A 17,475-nucleotide genomic window follows, 5' to 3' on the forward strand; every position below is an offset into this window, starting at 1 on the left:
TTCTATATTCTATTTAAAATTGTAACTAATGAATGAATCAGCTCTTTTGCAGCTGTATTCTGTAACCCAAGGACTTAGAGGAAGCAAATACACTTTTCTCTGATGGAAGATGACAATGCAATTCAATTCAAGCTCATCCCTCTTTTCCTTCTGGAAGACTTGTCCATCCGGCTGCTTCAGCTCAGTTGGATGTTGTCATCCAGTCCCTGGTCCCTCAGGTTCTCTTTTATCTGAGATACAAAACTCCTTATCATTATCATTCAAATACGGAGATGGGATTTTCCTGGTTCATTTGGTGGCACGTACATTTCTGTTGTGAAAAGTAATCTGGTTGTTTTCTGTGTTTGCATTACAAGTAGAAAACATGATTTACCTGCATCAATCAATCAATCAATCAATCAATCAATCAATCAATCAATCAATCAATCAATCAATCAATCAATCAATGTTTATTTATATAGCCCAATATCACAAATGTTACATTTGTCTCAGTGGTCTTCACAGTGTGTACAGAATATCAGTATGACAATACGACACCCTCTGTCCTTAGACCCTCTGTCCTTAGACCCTCACATAGTACAAGGAAACACTTCAGAAGAAAACCCCCAGTTTAAAGGGAACATGGAGAAACCTCAGGGAGAGCAACAGAGGAGGGATCCCTCTCCCAGGACGGACAGACGTGCAATAGATGCCGTGTGTAAATTGAAAAGATGTCCTCCTGCACCGCCGGGTCGTTCAGATCCACATCAGAGTTTTCTTTCAGCACCCTCAGTTTTATCACTTGCTTAGCAAAATAAAACAGACTTTATCAGTCACAACATTAGTGGTTGCTTATTTTTCAGCAGTCGTATCACTTGTTTCATCGTAGCTGTGCATTTTACTCTCGTCTGTAGCAAATGAAAGGCTTCTTCAACCCACAGTCCGCGGCCTCCCATTTTCCAGAGTTGTCGAAAGCTGCAGCCACACAAACCTTAGAACCTAAGGTCCTGCCCAGTACCTGAAGGAGTAGAAACCTCCATCCGACCACCACCAGGAGTCTTTGTAAAGGCCGTACAAATAATAATAACTTTTAGGTAACATATCCTGTATCTGCTGATTGTCTTTCAGGGTTCTCGCACTGGCCAGGTCCGTGTGCTCTGCAGAAGCTCTGGGCCAAGTCCGTGTGGTGTGCTCTGCAGAAGCTCTGGGCCAGGTCCGTGTGGTGTGCTCTGCAGAAGCTCTGGGCCAGGTCCGTGTGCTCTGCAGTAGCTCTGGGCCAGGTCTGTGTGCTCTGCAGTAGCTCTGGGCCAGGTCCGTGTGGTGTGCTCTGCAGAAGCTCTGGGCCAGGTCCATGTGGTGTGCTCTGCAGAAGCTCTGGGCCAGGTCCGTGTGGTTTGCTCTGCAGTAGCTCTGGGCAGGGTCGGCTCTAGAGCAACGGGGGGGCACACACTGCCGTCAACAACCAACACACAAACACCAACACAACTTCTAAAAACATGCTGTAAAGTCTGTTGTCTCTCACACACATTGCAGGCGTGTAGTGCTATTGTATAGCGCACCTATGACCTGTGCATACATGCACGGTTGAGGCACGACCACCAAAACAGAAACATATGGACATAGGCCACCATATAAAAGTGTGCAAATGTATTTAGTATCCTATCCATGTGAACATGTTTTAGGTGGGGGTGGACCTAATCTCCTCTAGGGGGGTCCGGGGGGCATGCTCCCCTGGGAAGATTATTTTTTAAATATTGAAGTTAAAAGCATCAATCTGGTGCACTTTGAGAGCAAAGTGAAGAGATCTATGTATAGCCTACATCTCTCAGCATCCATATGAAACAGAACTGTACACAGATTTACTTTTTCTTTATGGATATTTTACTAATCACTCCCCTTTTAAACTGTATTCTTGTGTTACTGTCCTATAGTATTTCATACCTGTTTTTTTTATGTATTCTCTTATTCTTTAATAACTATAATGATCATATAAAAGGTATTCCTCGCAAATACTTGTTTACATAAATGATGACCAAACCGTTTGAGACCCACTGAGATAACCTACACTAAAGTGAACTATCTAAACACTGAGAGAGTCCTTACCTCACTGAGCTGACGTTATACGATCCTCTCAGTCTGACAGCAGAGGACTCTCCTCCACCTTGGTGTAGAAACAGCTCTTTATATCCGTTAGCATAGCTAGCTAACCAGATGCTAACAACAACATTCCACGTTACCGCTCGCGCACTCACAAAATGCACTCGTGCTGAATGAAACACAGAGACCCAGAAGTAGGCTACTTGTACTGTACTGTATATCATATTATTTTCGATGGCTTTACTGTATAATCAGTATAACAGATGAACAGATCGCCACGGGGCTTTCATCTAAAACACACAGCCACGTAATGATAACAAAACAAAGGTCACAAGCAACACACCAATCAGAGAGCAGCAGTGAGCACACCTCAGGCTGTGTTTTATATTTGTATTCTTTATTTCTGATGTATTTCACACAAAAAACCTTTAGTGGAAACGTTTTCACTTATATGATTAAAAAATAAATAAACTGCAAAGTGGCAAGGCTTGCCCACCCTGCGTTGGGGGGGCACAGTGACTCATTTGGGGGGGCATGGCCCACGAATGACCCCCCATGACGCCGACCCTGGCTCTGGGCCAGGTCCGTGTGCTCTGCAGTAGCTCTGGGCCAGGTCCGTGTGCTATGCAGTAGCTCTGGGCACCGGTCCACATCATGCTTTTGTTAATTAAGACAAATCTCACATTCAACCCTAAAAATTTACAACAATACACTCTAAAAAATGCTGGATTATTTCTATAAACACATTGCTGGGTTGATTTGGCTGGGTCATAATTATGGGTTATTTGGGTACTGTAAACACACTGGTGGATTGTTCACGCTGGGTCAAAGGGGTTATTAGGGCTTCAATTGCAGTTGAACACCTGCCTGGGTTATTTTTAACCCAGAGGTTGCTTTATTAATTTTCCCACTTCTGAATCATTCTGGAACCATCTTTTTGTCATTTCTCACAACACAAGGTATGTAACCTATATTTCATCACTATATTTTACCTATATTTATATAATTATACAATTCTGTAAGTTGTTGAATCACTAGTAACTAAGTGATTTTGAAAAACCACTAATCAGCCAGTGATTTCACAGAATCACCAGTGTTCTTGCACACTGTAAGACCGAACATTACAAGCTTCTGAAAGAAAATGGGTTGTTTTAACTCAAACATTTAAAAAAGTTAATTCACCGCAAATTTTCTGATGACTATGAACTGATTTTTAATATTGTGTATACAGTGTTCAACCACTTAGGGTCATATTGGTAATAGTACTCAAACATTTTTACTGAATCTGTCTGACACTGGTCTGACGTCATCACGTATGTGCTCCGCCCCCGACGTGCCTAGACGTTCTATCATCCATGCCTTCACCACATGCTTCACCAGAGTCCGCCATTAGCCCCTTGCCGCTGTTGAAGTCGCTCAGACTTTTAAGAATACTTTGCCTACCATGCTCTCATTGCCGGAATCGTGATCCTTTGTTTTGGCCGCACTACTCTGGTGAGTTACGTCTTGCATTTGCACAGTATTTACAGTGTGAGAACAAGTTTTTAGAGAGTACTTGTCCATGGACAAGTGAGTTTGGAAATGTACTTGTCCGAATACATTTTTCACTTGTCCAGAATGGACAAAAATTGGGGCCACTGGAATCTTCTTCTTCATCATCGTATTTGACATTTTCCCACGGTTTTTATGACACCGCTAACGTAAGTGAGAAGTGAGATTTTACTGCATCACACATAGGGTTGGGTATCGTTTGGATTTTAACGATTCCGGTTCTGCTTTTCTGAGGCCATGGTTCTCAGCAGGAAACCGATGGACTGTCCACTCCAAGTAGGGAATGAGTCCTTACCCCAAGTGAAGGAGTTCAAGTATCTCGGGGTCTTGTTCTCGAGTGAGGGAACAATGGAGCGTGAGATGGGCCGGAGAATCGGAGCAGCGGGAGCGGTACTGCAGTCGCTTTACCGCACCGTTGTGACGAAAAGGGAGCTGAGCCAGAAGGCAAAGCTCTCTGTCTACCGGGCCATTTTCGTTCCTACCCTCACCTATGGTCATGAAGGATGGGTCATGACCGAAAGAACGAGATCGCGGATACAAGCGGCCGAGATGGGTTTCCTCCGCCGGGTGGCTGGTGTCTCCCTTAGGGATAAGGTGAGAAGTTCGGTCATCAGGGAGGGACTTGGAGTTGAGCTGCTCCTCCTTCGCGTCGAAAGGAGCCAGTTGAGGTGGTTCGGGCACCTAGTTAGGATGCCACCTGGGCGCCTCCCTAGGGAGGTGTTCCAGGCACGTCCAGCTGGGAAGAGACCAAGGGGTAGACCTAGGACCAGGCGGAGGGATTATATCTCTTCGCTGGCCTGGGAGCGCCTTGGGATCCCCCAGTCAGAGCTGGTTGATGTCGCCAGGGAAAAGAAAGTTTGGGGCTCTCTGCTGGAACTGCTACCCCCGCGACCCGACCACGGATAAGCGGGAGAAGATGGATGGATGGATGGATGGTTCTGCTTTTCGATTCCGGTTATTTTCGGTTCCGGTTCTTTGAGAGGGTAAAAATAAGTCCCATGACAAACTGGGAGAAAAATATATTTATGAAAACATTAAGTCAAATCTGTATTCCTATTTACAAATCACATACTGTTTAATTTCTTACGGTTATTGAATACAATTATATAAAAATAATCTCTGCATTGTTTAGTTAGTTCTAAGTGGTGCAGTTTGAGAATGTACAATTGGCCCAGTCTCCTCTGATGTTACACTGCCTGTGAGACAGAGTCCAACCACACATGTCCAACACATAGGACATAACCTAATAATAATAATAATAATACATTATATTTATAGCCTATAGGCCTAGCGCTTTTCTACAACGCAAAGACGCTTGCACGCTTACACACGTCCTGCAATACACATGCTGCAGCTGCTCACTGTTTGTAAAAGTAAAGAAATAGTATTTTCATTTCCATAATGCACTTTCTATACCCTGCTTCATAAACAATACTGACATCCTGCTCCTCCGAGTCTGGGGGTCCGGGGATGTGAGGACAGCGCGAGGACAGACAGGGAGGCTGCTTCACTTCATAAAGGAAATGGTGGTTAATATTAACAACACAGGAGTTAAAACGCTTAATAACCTTCATTACGTGTTAGAGAAAGAACATAAGAAAGTTTGACAAAGATGAGGCTGTTAAACGGGCAGCGGATCCGCTGTGTGTAGAAAGAGAGAGAGAGAGAGAGAGAGAGAGAGAGAGAGAGAGAGAGAGAGAGAGAGAGAGAGAGAGAGAGAGACGCTGAGCCGCACCGAGCAGCGATCAGCTGATACTGAGCATAGAGAGAGCTGCAGTCCACGGGGCTCGGCCTCGCGTCCTGTCCTCACAACTCTTATTAATCCCGGTACCGGAAAAATTGTTATTTGTTCCTACTCGGAACCGAGTGTTGCTTCCCAAGCCTGCCACTGTGCTACACTTCCCGCCCCGCTCCGCCCCCGTCTAACTGTACAGAAAGCGGCGAGATGCATTTCCTTAGGAATCGACAAGCAGAACCGAAACTAACACTTCTGGCGGACACGTACAATTTGCGAATGAGTTCTGCCTTTTGTAAACTGAATGTATCAATAATTTGTCAATAAATCAGGTCGAGAAACGTCACTTGTCCGCCGGACAAGTCAATTGAAAGATCTACTTGTCCGATATTGTAAATAACACGTCCCGGACGGTGGGACGTGTACTTTTTCGCACACTGATTTAAATGATGTGTTATTCATTTCTGCATCTAATGCACTTTGTGTCGCATGGTGTGTTGATTTGAGCTCTTGCTAGCTAGCCTACATTTAATATCTGCCTCACTTGAAAAATTATTTAACTTACGTGTAAGACAGTATTTTTTTATATTGTTTTAAGTTATATCTCAAAGTGAAACGTTTGTGTTGCAAACGTTTTCTGGAAAAGTCGAACCTAAAATGGCGGCAGGCGGGGCGTTTTCTTTCTTTGTGTTACCGCATGATTTACGTTCATTTGATCCACTACAATGTACCATAACCGTGCGTTCTGCATGTTTTTAAAAGCAAGCTAACTTGAAACACCAGGGGTGCCCAACCAGTCGATCGCAGGGAGATTCCCCAGTCGATCGCGAGATGTGTCTAAAAATAGAACAACATTCTGTTGTATCGTTAATGTCCTGAAACATAATCTTCCTGTCCAGAATAATGCACTTGAACGCATCAAAGCTTGGTGATTGGCCGGCGTGACCCCATGTGTCGGGGCGTGGCTGGTGGGCATTGGGCTGTATTTCGCTGACGTTGTCCGTGTCAACAGGAGTGACAGTCCGCACACACAAGACCGCAATTATGGCAGAAGCAAAAAAGCCCAACATATCTAATTTTCACTCCGAGTGGGAGGATGATTATTTTTGGATCTATTCCAATTCAAAGTCCATCTGTCTCATCTGCAATGTGAGCCTGGCTTTACCAAAGAAGGGTAATTTAGGAGCGGCATTTCAAAACGGTGCACAAACGCTATGAGACGGAATTCCCTCCTAATAGAGAGGCGAAGTCACGCCCATCTACTTCCGGCCCATGGGACCCCGGAAGCGAAAAATTAACATTGAATTCAATGGAGAGAGAAAACGTATCTTTTGATCCCGTTTGAATTGTGCCACGAACTACACATATGATGTTTGTCAATCTTAAACAATAAGTTCCATGTCAAAAAAGTCACATTTTGTCGTAAAACTGTTGAAATATAAGACTATGAAAAATACGCGACTACAAAGACTACAAATCCCAAATCCCATTCTGGCTCGCGTAAGTGATGTCACAGGCGATAATGCTCCAAGTGGTTGCGACTCGTAATTAAAGCGAAGAAGAAGAAGATCTCATAACTGATTTATTCCCTCCAATAAATAAGAGATTGCTAAAAATAAATTCACTTTTACAAGATGCCTGTGTGCTTTGTACCAGGTTGTAATCACATAAGTGATCATACTTATAGATCATAGCTCGTTCTATCGCTTCCCGTCTGATGAAAGGACCAGGAGTCGTTGGACCAAACACATCAGGTAATACACATGTTGTGCATGGAACACAGTCAAGCTAGCTACATAGCTAGTAGCGAGCACGTTAGTTAGCATCACATTACTTAGCCTTGTCATTTGTATTAGCCTTAACATGAAGTAAACCCAAATGTTAAACAGTAAGAGTAGTCATGATGGTAAGTATTTTGTGAAACATTTGAAGAGGAGCCTATCGCCCTCTCCACCAGGTAGGGTGACCAGATCCCAACAAACCAAATGTGGGACAAGGAGTATGGTTGTGTGGGACAATGTGGGACAATGTGGGACACCCTCTCAACAGCACCCCCCAACCCCCGGAAAAAAAAAACGTAACAAATATATAACAACAGAGCAGAAAGTGAAGTCAAAATGCAATTTTTTAATAAAGAAAAGTAAACTAAGGCTAACCAAGGCAGCAGGCATTATTCACTTCAAGTGTTTAGAAATGCATCTTCTTAATTCAACTAGTGTATTACCTGTACAAGTAGGCACAACATAAATTAATAGATAGCATAAGACCAACACTGGCCAGGAGGGAACAGAAACATAATAATACATAAAATAAAATAGCTTTCAGTTTTGTCCATCACAGCAACAGAAGGTGGGCCCCCACGTGTGGGGCCTTCTGTTGCTGTGCTATTTTGTTGCTGTGCTATTTTGTCACCTAGAACCACTGGTGTCTTTGACTCTGTCAAACAACTCTCCACAGAGGCAGGGGCAAGCACATCTGTTATTATGGACGCTGCTTTTGTACGACCACATGACATTTTCGTTACTATCTCAGAGTCTGGAAAAAGGTCGGCGCTAGCTTGTTACCAGTCATTTGACCGGTATGAATGGGAGTGTTGCACCGTATGGTAAACACTGGTTATTTCTGCTGCTGTTACCTTGTCTGAGTGGCCATCATTTTTTGGTTTGAGTAGGAATGTCTCCATAGAGTGGGATGTCTCTTTTTGAGCGACACGTTTCTTGTGAGAATCGCATTCTCTGTGTCTTTTGACGTCGTATTCACTGCCATGTGAAATTTAAAAATTACTCTTGCAAAGATTGCAAAAAACTCTCTGAGAGTCGCCCTGCACTGGCTTCACCCATGGGTAAGTGTCTTCCCAGCCTTTGTTGTATGTGCATCTTCTTTTCTTCTTAGCTGTAGTTTCAGTTTCCTCCATTTTCCATAACCTGCTGCGTCGCCTGCGTTCGTTGTTGTTGTTTGGCGGGGTGGGGGGGGGGGGGGGGGGGGTGTGTGTGAGTTACTCTCATTGGTTAACACTTGACCAGCACCCGCCGTGTGTTACAGTTTGATTGACAGCAAACACAGCCCCCTGATGATAGCCTTCCCTGCTATCTCAACAGCCATTGGATGAATCTGATTTGAAAGAAAAGCGTTTTAGCCAATCAAAATGAAATATGCGGGACATCGTCTCAATTTGCGGGACGCACCAAAAGTCGTGAAAATGCTGTGCAGTCCCGCGCAAAGCGGGACATCTGGTCACCCTACCACCAGGTACTAAGGGGGCGGGAGGTAGGCTAACGGCAGATTAGCATCTGCGATCTTTTCTACTTAATGCTATCTGCTCAAATGGTTAACATTGAACATTAAAAGATCAGGCAGTTCAGGGAGAGTCGAAGGAAGGCAGGCAGGCAGGCAGCTTTGCATGACATGTATTTATTTATAGAAGGACCATGCATACAAAAACATTAATCTCAGCAAAGAGAAGAGATGCAATATGCCAGATTATAGCTAATAGCTAATTTCCATCTGTGGTCCATTCTTCTGGACGTGTTTCATTGTGATGATAGTGAGTCAATCTGTGTGTTGGAAAGACAGTAGTTGAGTGATTACTGATAGAACATTATTAAAAGAGATAATGATTCAAAGTGTTGTTACTTCAAAGTGTTGTTACTGACCTTTTTCTCTTTTATTTCCTTTCCCTCACCTGTAACTGCTGAGACCCTGAGGAACATGCACACTGACCTGCTCTGGCAACCTGATTTCCACTGTACGTAATAGTATTTGGTTATGGTATATTATTTATATACATCAAAGGCACAATGCACCCCCCAGAGACACACATGTATTGAGTGTGATATTGTGCATAGGTCATGTGAAATCATCTTTACATACTAGAAAACTGTAGGAGCGGCAACTTGTTTTGAAATTGAATTTTTAATATCCGATAATGAAGTTGATCTGTTTTCTTTATTCTTCTCTCTTCCCAGCTCCATCCATCACCGTGCTCTGTTCCTGCAGGTCCTGCTTGCTAATCAATGCTTTATTTTTTTACACAATTACAAATAAAGTCAATGTGTTGTATGACATGAAGTTGTGCTTCATTCGGAGTCAATAATAAATTCATTCTGCCTTCAACTGCACAATGACTGTGGACTGCACCGACATCCATGTAGCTGCCTCCCAGTAAGATGAACCAAGCAAAGAGGGTCACTATCATGCCCAAGGACATCCCGCTGCATCCGCGAGAGAGGGCTTAGACTGACCCGAGACCAGCACACCCAAACACAACGGCACTTTTAAGAGCCACCTACAGTTTCAAAGAGTTGCAATCCTACGTTATTATAATGATTAAACTGGTTCATGTGTCACTTAGTTTACTGAACCGTGATGAATGAAAGAAATTAGTGAGGTCGTGGTTTACTGAAGTTACAAAGACATTAATATATGAGTAACAGGTCAGTGTAAACACAAGCTTCTGTCAATTATGGATCACTCAAACTATTTATATAAAAATATGTAATAAAGTTCTAAAACAAGTATTCGGTATATTCCTTGATAGCTTTTGGAGAAGGTTGTTTTTAAGTTTACTAAAATCTATCGTTTCAACTGTTTCACTTTATAAAAAGGAACAGGTGAGTAGAGCATAATTGAGTTTCTTATTCTGTCAGTAAATTATCCAAATGAAATGTTTATCATTATTTTATTCAACCCTAAACAAATTGATTGTACCTTTTTAATAATGACCTTACATGGTCGCCAAAGTTAAATTAACTTCAGAAAATCAAATCTGTTCTGAGAAAAAACTAATAAATGTTTAAAGATAGGAACTTGCCATCCCACTGAAGAACAGTCCGTAGAGATTTAAAGCCGTAGTTGTAGTTCAGTCCAACGTTTCATTTGGATTCATTTCTCCAACAGTCAACTATTTTCATAAAGAATATATATATTTTTCAAAGTCAACTTTATTGTCAATCTTACTCAGTTTGTGTTTATAGACAGAGATCAAAAATACTTTTAAATCAAATAAAATTATACAATTTACAGATATGTATACAAATATATATATATATATATATCCTATATAATGATGGTGGACACTTCACCTCCAGCAGGGCAGATGGCTGCACAAGTCCATCGGGGGATGCTCCCAAAACACCGACTCACTCACAAAGAGACCAGACTCGAACACTGTCTCCTGATAGGCCTGCACAAAAGCCTTCACCCCTTCGGCCTCGTTTACAACCCCCCAGTTGACAGCCATGACTCCGTCCAAGTTGTACCCCCCGAGCACCCTCTTCATGAGGGACGCGCTCGGAGTGGATGAAAGTCCCGACCGCAGCACAGCACCAAACTTGCTGGCTGTCAACCTGCCCCGCCTGTGTAACTGCCACTTTGTCCGCTGTCCTCCGGTGGCTGTCTGGATGGCAGCTTGCTGGTCTCTGCTCAGTCGCATTGAGGCAAGAATTTCCTCAAGCCACCGACCCCCATGCCCCTTCACCAGCTCCGGCACGGTGACAATGGCCTGATGTTGAGGCCGCGGCTCTGGCTCAGGTGACAAAAGCCATGCCATGCCACACTGTGCGCCCCTCAGTGCAGACCTGAACCAGTCTACATCCTGAGTGGCGATGTCTCTGGCCAGTGGGTTGTATGTCTCCTCTCACTGTTGGTAGAGTTGAGACACCGGCTGGACTACTTTGGAAGTGCCAGGCTTCCTCCACTGGCACTCAACATCTGTGGAGCTGATCTGCCACATGGCACATATTGCCAATGCTGCAGCGTGGCTGCATTTGTACATCCCCCGTGCACAATCACAGACAGCGCTCTGTATCGCGCCATCGTCTCCCATGCAGATCTGTACAAATAAAGTAAGTACCATGTTTGTTAGCATGCTATAATAGATTGAATGAGCAATAATACAAGGATGGTCCGGATCTGGGGGTGGGAGGGGTTATTTTTCCATAGTTTTGTCTGATTGTTGTTATTGTTTGTTTTTTCTGTATTTTTTGTAATGTGTGTTGTACTGGTTGTGATTGTACATTGTATTTTTCTAAATATGTATGAATACATTTTTGAAAAACATTTGATCAACAATAAAAAAGGATTTGGTCAGGATCTAGACTCAGTCTGTAGTTTATTAATTAATCAATGCTCTCTACATTAGGAAAACACATACCGGTGTACCAGAGGGAGTCACACACAGCTGTGCCTAGATAACCAAACAAATTGACAAGATAACCAAAACCCTTGAATCTACACACAGCAAATAAACTCAAATGACACAACGAGATGTAAAAGGAGATCACACATACTGTATAGTCGATATAAAACTGGCCGCTTCAATCTGAAGAGCAACTAAAACAAAACACGGGAGTTGTTCTTGTGAACACTAATGTTATCCACAGCATACACACAGACCACAAAGTTCTAAAGGAGAACACTAGTTACTGAAACAAAACACGTTAGTGTACCTTGTTAGCTAATGTTAGCTAGCTGACATTAACGTTACACATTGCACTCATATTACTCACCAACATCTTGTAAAGCCGGTCCCGCATGCTGGCTCTTACAGAACCGACTAACTCCCCTTTCGTGTATGTACAGCTCTCAACGTGTCCAGACTTGTAGTCACCTCGTTTTATACTTGTATTCTCATTCTGAAAGAAACAGGTGAAATTGGCTAACGTGACGGCCATCTTTGTGATGGTGACGCGTATTGTGCGAGACCAAGAGACCTGTAGTTCACTCAGCGGTTTCACACAAAAAAATGTGTAACTTCACAGTTTTACGACACATTTTTATTTTTTTGACTTGCAAAATATTCTTTTAAATTGACAAACATCATATGTGTCATTCGTGGCACAATTCAAATGGGATAAAAAGATAACCTTTCTCTCTCCATTGACTTCAATGTATAATTTTACGCTTCCGGGGTCCCATGGAGGCTCCCGGAAAGGGAGGGACTTCGCCTCTCTATTCTGCCCTACGCTCCCAAAAGGGGAGGGGCCTGAAAGGACAGCTAAATGCACAGCAGTCCATTTCCACCGGGCCCAACAACAAGAGCAAGGCTGCTACCATAGCATCTTATCGTGTCAGTCACGTTCTTGCGAAACACATGAAGTCTTTCAAAGACGGCGAAGTTATGAAAGAAGCATTCCTGGAGGCTGCCGACACGCTTTTGGGGACAGTAAAAATAACAGAAGCATTTCAACAGGTTTTTGATATAATAAAAACTCAAGTTAGATACCGTTATTAATCAGCTGTAAGTTTTAGTTTGTTTGAACTTATTCATTATAATTATTGTACCCAATGGTATAAGAATGCAAACATTCAGATCTATTCTGTTTAAATTGATTATAGTCTATTATCAATTCAGGTTAAGAAACTAGTGTTGCTTGCATCCTATTTTAAAGGCATTTATTTTTATACTCTACTAAAATGCAACAAAAAAAGGGTTTGATTCTATTAATTTTGTCTTTTTTTATTGCACTTTGGCAGCAGATTCCTGAGTAGCTTCAGATCTGAGTTGTCTTATTAGTATAAGCCTAATTTATACTTTTGTAGCAACACTAATTTTATATAAAGGCAAAGAAAAGGTTCAGAGTTTTTTTTTCCTGTGTCATATGTGTTAGCACTGTTCAATGTTTCTTGAAAACATTACCCACTGTAGTGTGACGTTTGAATAAACTCCAACTCTGTATCATCAACAACACTGTTGTGTAACTTCAGTTAAATACTTGTATATGTGTAGATTAGAAATAGGTAAGATAAAGGATCTGCAGTATTTTATGAGGTATTAATCGTACAAAGGTCAGTTGTATACAAGTAGAAGTGTGTATTTACCTGGTAGTAGGCTGTCAGTAATGGCTACGCCTCTCTATTTGGACTGGTAGATCTCGGCAGACTGGCAACTTTAAAAGTAGCTCTCGGTTCAAAAAAGGTTGGGCACCCCTGCACTAGACTATTCATTTTACAAGGTAATTTATACCCACCAGCGTTTTCAAATACATGTAACTCAGCAAAGGTAATGATCGTGCAGTGATGATACCAATACTTCTAGAATCTGTGGAATCTCAGCTTTAATCTGATATCTTGTATGTGCAGTTACGATAATTAGCCTATAATAAAGTATTTCTACCGTGAGTTCTGTGCGCTAATTTAGAAGCTTCTTGTGAGACTTGTGTTTTGTTTCGGTAAAAATGGTTCGTATCTTCAGTTAGCTGAATTTCGTTAAGTGGGTATGAATAGGTTTTTAAATGTTAAGAAGCCCTGAGACAAAGTTTTGTGAACAAGAAGCCCTCGGTACCGGGGACTACCGGATTTAACAGATTAATAGTCTAGTGTTTCAAGTTAGTTTGCTTTTAAAAACATGCAGAACGCACGGTTATGGTACAACGTTAGTGGATTAAAATGAACGTAAATCCTCGTTTTATTAATTTATATGCCTCTGAGTTAATAAAACATGCACAGACATGCATGCTGTAACAAAAAAGAAGAAAAGCAAGCCGCCTGCCGCCATTTTAGGTTCGAAAATAGTGTTTCTCATTTTGTGAAAACTTTGCAACCCAGCTAACCTTCAATGTTTTTTCTCTTAAGGAAACTGAAGCAACTGGCAGGTATGGCTTCTTCAATCTGGTAAGCCTCACAGTAGAGAAACTGCCCCTACACATGGCGGCGTGCGTTGACGCTTCTGCCCATTCACTTTGAATGCTTAGCCGAACTGCATTGTGGGAGCAAAGCGTAGCTTTCATGTGATTGGTTGTTGGTCTAGCTTCAGACATGCCCGCAGGCAAGCGTCAACGCACGCCACCGTTTGTAGGGTGCCTGTGAATATGGTTACGTTTTCCAATGGCTTGGAGATGCAAACTTTGTGCTGCTGTCTTTGATACAAGGGCAGAGTTACTTGAACATTATAACATTATTATTCCCTTGATTTAAAAGTTAATGCAGACTACCTTTGCCCTGCGGCGCAATGAGATCATCAATGATGAGCTACCTGTTGGAGAGATCCTGGAATGCTGGCCTGCCTTGAAAATGGAGTCACAGGTGAAAATATTTTATTTATTACAACTATATAATTATTTTGTGTATGGAAGCCCATTTCCGCCACTTGAAAAAAATTAAATCCCCATGAAAAGTCATAATTATGAGATGAAAAAGTCGAAATAATGAGATAAAAAGTCATAATTATGAGATAAGAAAGTCGAAATTATGAGATAAAAAGTCATAATAATGAGATAAAAAGTCATAATTATGAGATAAGAAAGTCGAAATTATGAGATAAAAAGTCATAATAATGAGATAAAAAGTCATAATTATGAGATAAGAAAGTCGAAATAATGAGATAAAAAGTCATTATTATGAGATAAAAAGTCATAATAATGAGATAAGAAAGTCGAAATAATGAGCTAAAAAGTCATAATTATGAGATAAAAAGTCATAATTATGAGATAAGAAGTGCGCATGCGCTGCAGTGGCGCTGTCTTTAAAGGTCCCTTCATCACCTTGCTGCTCTCCACCATGCAAACGGCATCTAGTCCTAAATAAGGTAACTATTACAGGTGACTTTTGTAAATGTTAGATGTTACATATAGCCTATATTGCAGCTAAACTACAACAATGCAGTTTATAGCTTTGACATTACCTGTTATGAATATAATATATATATAATATATATGCCTATAGTTGTGTGGTAACGTTCACGGGTTAGAGTTAGAGCAACTCACAGCAGCAGTATGCCTACACTATTGTCATTAGTGGCGCGTTACCACAAAACTATAGGCATATATATTATAGTTCATAACAGGTAATGTCAAAGCTATGAACTGCATTGTTGTAGTTTAGCTGCAATATAGGCTATATGTAACATCTAACATTTACAAAAGTCACCTGTAATAGTTACCTTATTTAGGACTAGATAGATGCTGTTTGCATGGTGGAGAGCAGCAAGGTGATGAAGGGACCTTTAAAGACAGCGCCACTGCAGCGCATGCGCACTTCTTATCTCATAATTATGACTTTTTATCTCATTATTTCGACTTTCTTATCTCATTATTATGACTTTCTATCTCATTATTTCGACTTTCTTATCTCATAATTATGACTTTTTATCTCATTATTATGACTTTTTATCTCATTATTATGACTTTTTATCTCATTATTTCGACTTTCTTATCTCATAATTATGACTTTTTATCTCATTATGACTTTTTATCTCATTATTATGACTTTTTATCTCATTATTTCGACTTTCTTATCTCATAATTATGACTTTTTATCTCATTATTTCGACTTTTTTATCTCATAATTATGACTTTTCATGGGGATTTTATTTTTTTCAAGTGGCGGAAATGGGCTTCCATATTTGTGTGCCTTGTCACTGATAACTTTGACATGTTTACTCAGATTTAGCATGTTATGTTTCCGTTTATCTCTGCTGCCTTCAGTCCACATATACATTGTACTGTGAATTAAATAGTCATTTTATATTTTGGCAGAGTTTCACAGGATAACAAACCTCAACCTGAAGAACCACTTCTATGCGGAGTTGGACAGACATGTCCCCCGTCTTCAGAGCCTGTTCAGGAAGAAGGCGGCAAGCAAAGGAAAGGAAGCTGAAGTTCTGGATCAGCTATTTGCCTCCTATGACCTCCAGGTGAGTCGGTTATGCCTCTTGGTGTTTTATTCTCATACTAGAGTGGATTATCTTTGTCAAAATGTTAATCTCTTCAGTCATGGAAGAGCCCTTTCTTGTGATATCAGTTGTTGTGTGGTTATACTGTTTAGCATCCAAAGTAAAACAAAGATATGTTCTCACACTCAAGGAGCAAGGTGACGTCCATGTCCGACGTGCTGCTGTCCTCCGTGCTCTGCCTGCATATCTGCATGAAGATGACTCCACGTTTCTGAGGCTGTGGCATGTAAGTCAGCATAATAACTGTTTTGAATGTATGTGACAGATCATCAAAAAATATAGTTTATCTTGTTACATTGTTTCAGGAGCTCTATCGCAGGAAGACCATTATTTGAATTTTTATAATGAAAAAATGATAATAAATGTTAGATTTAGTTTGAAAAATTATGAACTGTCCTGGTGTCATCAAAGCTTGATTCTGTCACTGAGGTGTTGTTAATCAAACATTATCTCTTGTGTTGCTCACATCCCATTCAGGTTCGGGTTCTAAGATTTGAATATTGCCATAAGAATTGTAATTATTGTAAGGTACACAATGGACATGTTGAACATAATCTCCCTTTACTATCATCCCTCTGTGTTTAGATGAGAATAAAACAAAAACTGTCCAGTATCAAAGACTAGGTTTTCCCGAGTGGAGGCTGGCTTGACCGCAGTCGACAGGGGAAGCAAAACCAGACAACACACAACGTAGCTTTAGGTAGCAAAAAACGGAGATATGCTCACCTTTTGCTGTTATTCTGATCAAAAGTTGTTTTCAATGGCATTAAAACGATAAAAACGAGGCTGTAGGTTAATCCATAGGTTAATCCAATGTGTCCGTCACTTTGAAAATGTTTTTTGATAATCCATAATTCCATTTTTAGGTAAAAAACTGACTTTTCATATTAGCTGATAATGATAGCTTCCAGAGTGTATGACAGCTTCCTGTTTTGGGTACTCTGGAGAGGCTTTTCAATTCTTAAATATCCCCTCCTCGACTCCTATCCTTTAGCATTTTTAGCACTTCCGGTTCCTTCGTCAAAAAAGCAATGCATTTTCTCCATAGGGTTTTGGAAAATAGCTTGAAATAAGGTCTCTGGTTGACACAAATTTAAGAGATAAATCACGTTTTGTTCTACAACATTAAATACATCAGCAGTGACCCCACTGGTGATTTTTGAAGAGTGTACGTGTCTGAAAAACAATGGTTGTTACCGAGTGGCTGAATAGGACTACAGAAATTGTCGAGGCCGTTGTACGTCATTACGCCGAACACGTAAACACTCCATCTAACCTTTGTTTCCCCCCGTGTTCTGCTTGAAAGCAAGTACCTGCCTATCTCTAGTATCTGTAGTATCTGTAGTATCTCTAGTATCTGTATATCTATATATCTGACCATTAGAATCTGTATTTTTTTTAACACTGTAGTTTTACAAATTATAGAATAATTAATTACCAGTGT

At 41.2% G+C, this 17,475-nt stretch overlaps 1 long non-coding RNA gene across 1 annotated transcript; it reads left to right on the forward strand.

Annotated features, from left to right (window-relative positions):
* Window positions 1-9,002: 9,002 nt before the first annotated feature.
* Window positions 9,003-9,426, forward strand: LOC139433916 (uncharacterized). Its single transcript, XR_011643314.1, has 2 exons — window positions 9,003-9,107; window positions 9,328-9,426. It is a non-coding gene; the product is annotated as an uncharacterized lncRNA (long non-coding RNA).
* The last annotated feature ends 8,049 nt before the right edge of the window (window positions 9,427-17,475 follow it).

Source organism: Pseudochaenichthys georgianus, chromosome 5 (assembly GCF_902827115.2).
Source record: "Pseudochaenichthys georgianus chromosome 5, fPseGeo1.2, whole genome shotgun sequence".
In the NCBI taxonomy this organism is placed as follows: domain Eukaryota; kingdom Metazoa; phylum Chordata; class Actinopteri; order Perciformes; family Channichthyidae; genus Pseudochaenichthys; species Pseudochaenichthys georgianus.